General features: G+C 40.4%; 1 protein-coding gene and 1 long non-coding RNA gene across 12 annotated transcripts in view; one reads left to right on the top strand and one right to left on the bottom strand.

Moving 5' to 3' along the window:
- LOC105568240 (proteoglycan 4) overlaps nt 1-6848 on the bottom strand; it is a 76465-nt gene that overhangs the window by 62176 nt on the left and 7441 nt on the right. For 3 of the 11 annotated variants that reach the window (XM_012023728.1, XM_012023730.1, XM_012023731.1), the window contains exon 1: nt 1277-1373. The exons of the other annotated variants lie outside the window; for them this stretch is intronic. The gene's annotated coding sequence lies outside the window, so the exon portion shown is untranslated. Of the gene's footprint in view, nt 1-1276; nt 1374-6848 lie in introns of those variants that run through there. 11 annotated transcript variants of the gene reach the window in all.
- On the top strand, nt 1682-6603 carry LOC105568242. Its single transcript, XR_001009422.1, has 2 exons — nt 1682-1841; nt 4952-6603. It is a non-coding gene; the product is annotated as an uncharacterized LOC105568242 (long non-coding RNA).

Here is a 6848-nt window from a genome sequence, read left to right as displayed (position 1 = left end):
TTTAGCATCCCCTTAAAGTTGAAAAGGTGAAATTGATTAACTGTGTCGGACAACTCATGAACATAGACCCCATATACCAGAGATCTCGCATACCCGAAAGATTTCTTGATAGATATCAAGAATCCACTTAATGTTACAACATCAAATATCACGTTAGAAGATAAAAAAATGCAAAAAATATCAATGACGACACACTACTAGAGCCAAGGTCATCGACTACGATTGCGCATGTGGAGATTAACTAAGAAGAACAAAGATGGTCACTTTTAAACTGCACGACCGACCAAAGTTATTCATTGCCTGTCCAATGAAATTCATAGGAAACTCGGTGAATTTTGTTTAGACGAAATCGAACGGACTGATATGCAATGCGTGAGGGCTAAAACAGAACGTCGCCGGGGATCCTCGATGGGCAATTTCGTCGGCGAAAGAAGTGGCTAAGAACGAGATGGATTGGGAAGTGGAGCGGCCGGCCTTTTCCTGGTTTTACTACTTCATCATCTCCGTCCTGAGAAGCTTCCTGCTTGCCAAGCGCATGGAACTTCCTCTTTGCCGTGAATGCTCTCTCTCTCTCTCTCTTCCTCCCTCCCTCTCTCCATCCCTCCATCCCTCTCTCTCTCTCCCTCCCTCCCTTCCTCCCTCCCTTCCTTTCTCCTCCCTCTCTCTCTATCTTTTTCTCTCTCCCAGCTCCTTCCTTTATCACATTTTTCTCTTTTCTGCGTTTATCCCAATGTCTCGAATCTAGTCAAAGCTTCTTCATCGCGCACCTGTCAATTCACCGGCTCGCATATGTGCGCACCAATAGAGGCACAAGTATCTTTAGACAGATATTCATGGCATCTTCGATGAAAGAAGGCGTATTAACGAATATGACGCACCGACACGACATCGACTAGCACTAATACTGTTTAATTAAATTTTCTCGATGTCTTCACGCTATATAGATAACGGCCACACAACGAAGGGAGACTCGCACACTGTACATCAGCGAGCGAGTGGGTGACACGCGCCGGTAGCGGACACGTTAACATGTCGTATAACGTGAGCGTGTAAATTAATAATGGGAGAGAAATACGGCGCTAGAAACGAGACAGGGGGTGGGAGGGGGGGGAAGGGAAAGAAAGACGGATCAGAATAGAGATGGGCCTAATATGTAACATTATATATGTTTATGCGGGTGTGCTTATGCGTTTTGCGTGCTTGCGCGTGTATACGCGTGTGCATGTGTAATTGTATGCGCGTGTATTGGCACCTAGGTGACACCCCGGACACGTACGGACAACGTTCGCGAGACGGAGGACAGAGCGAGAACGGAATCGTGAGAGGCACTGCTGGTCCCACTGTCGCCACACCGACGTTGCGTAAAGCGCCGTGTCGCCGGCAAGACGGCCCGCGGGACGATAGGAGGGATTGCCGCTGGCAGGCGCAGGCGTCAAGCCAGAGTCGAGACCCGGGTCGATAGTCCGCAACGTCGTTCCTCCCTTGCCGGCCGGCTGGCACTATTCGCTGGCACTTTCTCTCTCTTTCTCTCTCTCTCTCTCTCTCTCTCTCTCTCTCTCTTCATCCCTCCCTCACCCTCCCTCTCCCTCCCACCCCCTCACTCTCTCTCTTTCGCTCACTCTCTTCGTCTCTCTTTCTCTCCGTGCTGCTGCCACCGCATCGCTAAATTCCACGCAGTGGCGAACCGGCGATCTGGGGTGCGCGAAACCTCGAGGCGCAGAAATTCGATTCACACTTTTCAAGGATTCATCAATCATTGACGTAGCGGTACTCTTTTTAATACCGAAAAAATTCCCCGGTGATTTAAAAGATTAAAAAAAACCGACCTATATAATTATCCGGTGAGTTCGATTTCTCTCTTGTTCCTTTTTGTATCCTCTCTTATGTATCGATTATCGAGCGTGTAACATTTCGCTTGCGCAAAATTTAATTCAAAATTCCTCATTTGAATCTTGAGATTTCGATTGTGCATTGTGGTAAAACTTCAGTTGGTTCTTCGTCGCGTTGCAGGATTAGGATTAAAAGAGATATCAATCAAGATGCAGTCAATGAGCGTTATTAAAATCGATTATTATAGACAAATGAGCCTAGATAGAGTAGCAACATCAGTCGGCTACGGCTCCGAGATACCACAATTCGTTATCGACTTCTTCATCCTCTCCAAGTCTCTCTCATCGCTCTCTCGTATCACGGTTGCGTTCATTTTAATACATTTCAATATGTGCTATATGCCCTCCTCTCCTTTCCCTCCCGCTTTCACTTTTCCTCGCCCACTTTTTCGCTCTTGCAATTCCCTCCTTCGTTTTGCAATTACCATTTGGTCTAGCATCTATTTTCTAGGCAACTCTTTTCGCTTGCCTGCCCATATTCCGCCATCTCATACACACACCCCCCCGCGCGCGTGCACGTTAGTCGACGTGGAAGTAGTTCCGAATTGTTGGAATCCACGTTGGAAAGGTAGCAGTTCAAGTTTCTTGCGGTAATTCTTAGTTTCGCCAGTCGCTTTCAAGTCTTATATTCGATAGAGTCGCCTAATGCTCGCACACACACATTCCGACTTCCTTTCTTCCCAACTTATCCCTTTAGTTTTAATCTCGCTAGTGTACACTGACAATGCTTGCCTAGTGTCAAGCCATAAAGATAAATCTGAAGGAGACACCGCGAAATTGTCTAATACTCAAGAAGCGCCACTTGATGGGATTTGTGTTAAAGAAAATTTAACTTTAGATCAAGATATGTATACTTCTCAATTTTGTCATTGATTATATCCCGAAAATCTTATTCGTCGTTACGCGTTCCTCATTCTGACGACATTTGGATACATTGTATTTAATAATTAATGTAGAAAATTTAATTTTCCCTTCCCTTTCATTTATAACGAATCTAAATTAATACATTAAAAATTATTCTACCCAGTTTTCTTCAGCTTCTTTCAACAACTTTATCATCCATTTCATTATCATTTTTGTATACGAGAACATTAAAATGTAAATGTACAGTGGCGGACAAAATGGTTGCGACACTTTTTTTTTAATGAGGAATATTTTGTTAGATGGCCATTCCGAGACCACTTTGAACGTTTCCAATCTATTTTTCTAGTAAAATTTTCCTCAAAGAAAATGGTTTGGGACATAAACCTGAATCTATCATAAACGCCCGTTCCTAAACTCATTTAAAAAAAGTGTCGCAACCATGCTGTCCATCACTGTACCGCACGCACGCACAAGCACATACGCATTTCCATTTTGTTATCAATGATCGTGCAATTTACATGTTAGTTTCTTTACTAGTCATCACGACTGATTATTACTTTTGCATTTCATTGCCCCCTTTAATTTCTTTTGTATCAACTCTTTTCCTTTCGCGGTATACACGTCATCCCTAGTTTTATATCAAACGATGCTATCGCTGTGATACTATTGCGATGCCAAGTACATAAAAGACAATTGCCGGATGTACTAGGTGCCGGTCATGTAACTATGGCACTGCGTCATCAATGCTCTACTTGCACATAACTGTATCTGGAATTGTTGTTTTGACAAATTTTGGATCTTAATGTCTCAGAAATAAAAACCACAATAAAAATATCTATTGATGTCTATTGATATTTTTATTATACATTGTATAATATACTCGGCAAATTTTCGTTTATCGTCATTCCGAGTGAAATTGCAGTCAATCCCGTGATTGTTCGTGAAAAGCGTCACTTCGACAATATCAGATTCAGTTACGGTATATACGCATAAATGTAAAATAATTTCTCCCTCAAGGAATACTTAATAAAACATTATTTCAGGTTCTTCCATTTCACGTACGTACATTAGAAATCACCGATGCCTTCTCATATGAATTTAGACACGTGTAAAATACGTATACATTTTCCATATATGTATGTGTATAAATGTGCAAATGCATAAATGTGTTGATACGTGCACAAATTCATGTGGAAAGGTGTCAGTGATTCCTAGTGTACATACATATGCACGTATGCACGTACATACGCACAGGTACATATGCAAAGGGTTTGACAATTTCTGATTTTTCACGCAAAAATTATTATATATGAAAAAAACAATAATAAAAAATGTTTCGCAATAAATTTAGAATAAAATATTTAGACACTAGCACCCTGTCACGGCTTTTAGTCCTTTATTCCTTCAAATTTGTGTTTATCACATTTGAGCCATGCGAATTTTATTAATTTAATAATAAGTGATTATATATTATATTTTATGAATACCAAATTTTATTATTATATTATATCGCGAGATATATATATGTATACATATATACAGGGTGTTAAAAAAAGTTTAGATAGTACTGATATTATAACTTTATTTACGGAGTTATAAACAGTCGGGAATTTTTGAAAGAATTCACAATTCTGTGGTACGAAGGTGTGAAGCACCTGGCGTGTGGAAACGGGAGGACATGTAGAAAACCTTTTGTAAACTTTGGAGTTTGAATTCTTTTTCTTCTTCTGAATGAGTAAAATTTACTTTAACCACAATACAAAAATTGTTCATAATTACGAAAATATTAATTTTCCGACGTACGTTTATCGGGATTTTTAGCTCTATTTCGTGAGTACTATCTATTTTTAAAGTCCTGGATCCTCTTTTTAACACCTTGTATAGATTAATTATGTCAATTTATTATGGTTATTATTAAGCTAGTGCTACAGCCTAATCGAGCCTTGCCTTCCACAATTATGTCAATTTATCAAGTTTAAAATTTTTGACAAATACAATAAAAACTGTCTCTTTCTAAGGGGACAGTTAGAAAGAGACAAAGCTACTCACTCTTTTAGCATTTTCACTATAGTGTGAGATACAGAATTGACCGCACGATTTACGACATAGTTTATTTAAAAAACTTGCATTGCTAAACCAAATTGCTTTAATTATATTATGAAAGCTTCCTTAACGCTGTTCATTTTTTAATTTCAAAGAGAATTTGCACAATTTGGGACGTACAATAACTGACAATGAAGCATACTGCGATAAATAAGGTTTCTTATGTTTGGAGTAAGTATTTGGATCATTTTTTTCAGTAAAACCTTTGTTGCCCGGCAGTGGCGTAACTACCACCCGGGAAGCCCTGGCACGGTCTGGGGGCCCCAGCTTAGAAGGGCCCCCTAAATATTCTGGACTGTTACGGTCGAAAGAATTGGTCCCAAGCCCGTATAAGAAAAAAGGAGGGAGTTTTGTGTGAGCTATAGATTACTTACAGATAGCTAGATCAATGACAAATCTTGACTTAATCTTCTGTTCTATCCGTTTTTGTTGTCAAAAATAGGGGTTTCGTTTCCATTTGAAAATTTCAAGTTGACCTTCTAATGATCCCTAAATTTGACCCCTATATAAAGGGCCCTATTCAATTTTTGCCCGGGGGCCCCCAACATTGTAGTTACGCCACTGTTGCCCGGGATTTCCGGTTTTTCATTTTGAACTATTGTTGCTGTCTGTAGCACGGCCCCATCAAACGATAACTCACGCAAAACTATCAAAAATACTTGTCTTGGCAACTTTAACGGAGGTTTTCGCGAAACTTGACGCGATACGCCATTTTTACGGCCAGATTCGTTTTAAGCGAAAAATTCTTCAGAAAATACATTTCATTTATAAGTTTATGGAAAATCTTCTTTCAGCATTAGAACCAAAATATAGGCAAATTGATAATGTAACACATGCAAAGTATGACTAAAGTCAATTCTTTTTAAATGTTGTTAATAGTACGTTAAAGATCAATTTTCTTTCTTTTTTTTCAACACAAAGATGTCATGGAATTGGAAGCTTTGCTATTATATAGACAGGTACTAGCCCAGAATCATTTAAAAACCTTATACAGAAGACGAATTCGTAAAACCTTATTCGAATTCAGCAGGAAGAAGACGAATTGGGTTCACTCCCATTCGGCGCTCTCTTTGACAGAAAATCGAAATAATTTTGCTACTCTGTCGTGCATTTGCGAGATAGTATCTTTAGCAAGCCCTTTGCTATTCCGTTCTTGTCCCGTATATGCTCCTATCTACGTTTTCTTTCTACGGCTTCCTCTTCCGTGTTTGCATCTCCGTTGCTTCCTGTCCATCGTTCGTTGTGCTCGTCACGTATCCGGCGCCACGACGTCGAGCCAGCGGCGTCGGCGACACGCCGCCGCGCCGGTGTGCTCTCAGCAACCGGATCGGGTCGTCGCGATAGGTACATTCAGAATCGAACCACGTGACGAACCTCGTGACAACGAGAGAGAGAAAGAGGGAAACGCGAAATAAAATTTTTCATAAAGTTGAATTTTCTAATATAAATTTTTCTGTTTGCAACGCGCGTAATACAACGAAGATGCGAGCATATAAGTGAACGTATAGTTGGTTACTTTATGCCTCTGCATTTTCACAGTTTCCCACTATTTAGGGGCTGAATTATAAATAGCATATGATGCATATTTTCTGAGAGGTAGACACTGCTAACAACAAAACGCGCCACTTATTAATTTTTCGATGACAAAAATCGATAGAACTCTGCGGGGGCTACCGGGAACTCTCAACAGAACTGCCGGAACTGTTCAAAAATTTTTTCGAGTCTTATAAGACAGAAACTGTCACCTTGCCATTAGGATTTTTGATGGAACTCTGAGGGGGCTACCGGGAACTCTCAACAGAACTGCCGGAACTGTTCAAAAATTTTTTCGAGTCTTATAAGACAGAAACTGACACCTAAAATCGCCCATAACTTTTTCCCCTTTGATCACACAGACTTTTGCCATTAGGATTTTCGATAGAACTCTGCGGGGGCTACCGGGAACTCTCAACAGAACTGCCGGAACTATGCGATTTTAGGTGTCAGTTTTTT

This window comes from Vollenhovia emeryi, unplaced genomic scaffold (genome assembly GCF_000949405.1).
Source record: "Vollenhovia emeryi isolate VEMERY1.0 unplaced genomic scaffold, V.emery_V1.0 DF939130.1, whole genome shotgun sequence".
Lineage (NCBI taxonomy): Eukaryota > Metazoa > Arthropoda > Insecta > Hymenoptera > Formicidae > Vollenhovia > Vollenhovia emeryi.
This window is presented reverse-complemented; position numbering and strand designations above follow the sequence as displayed.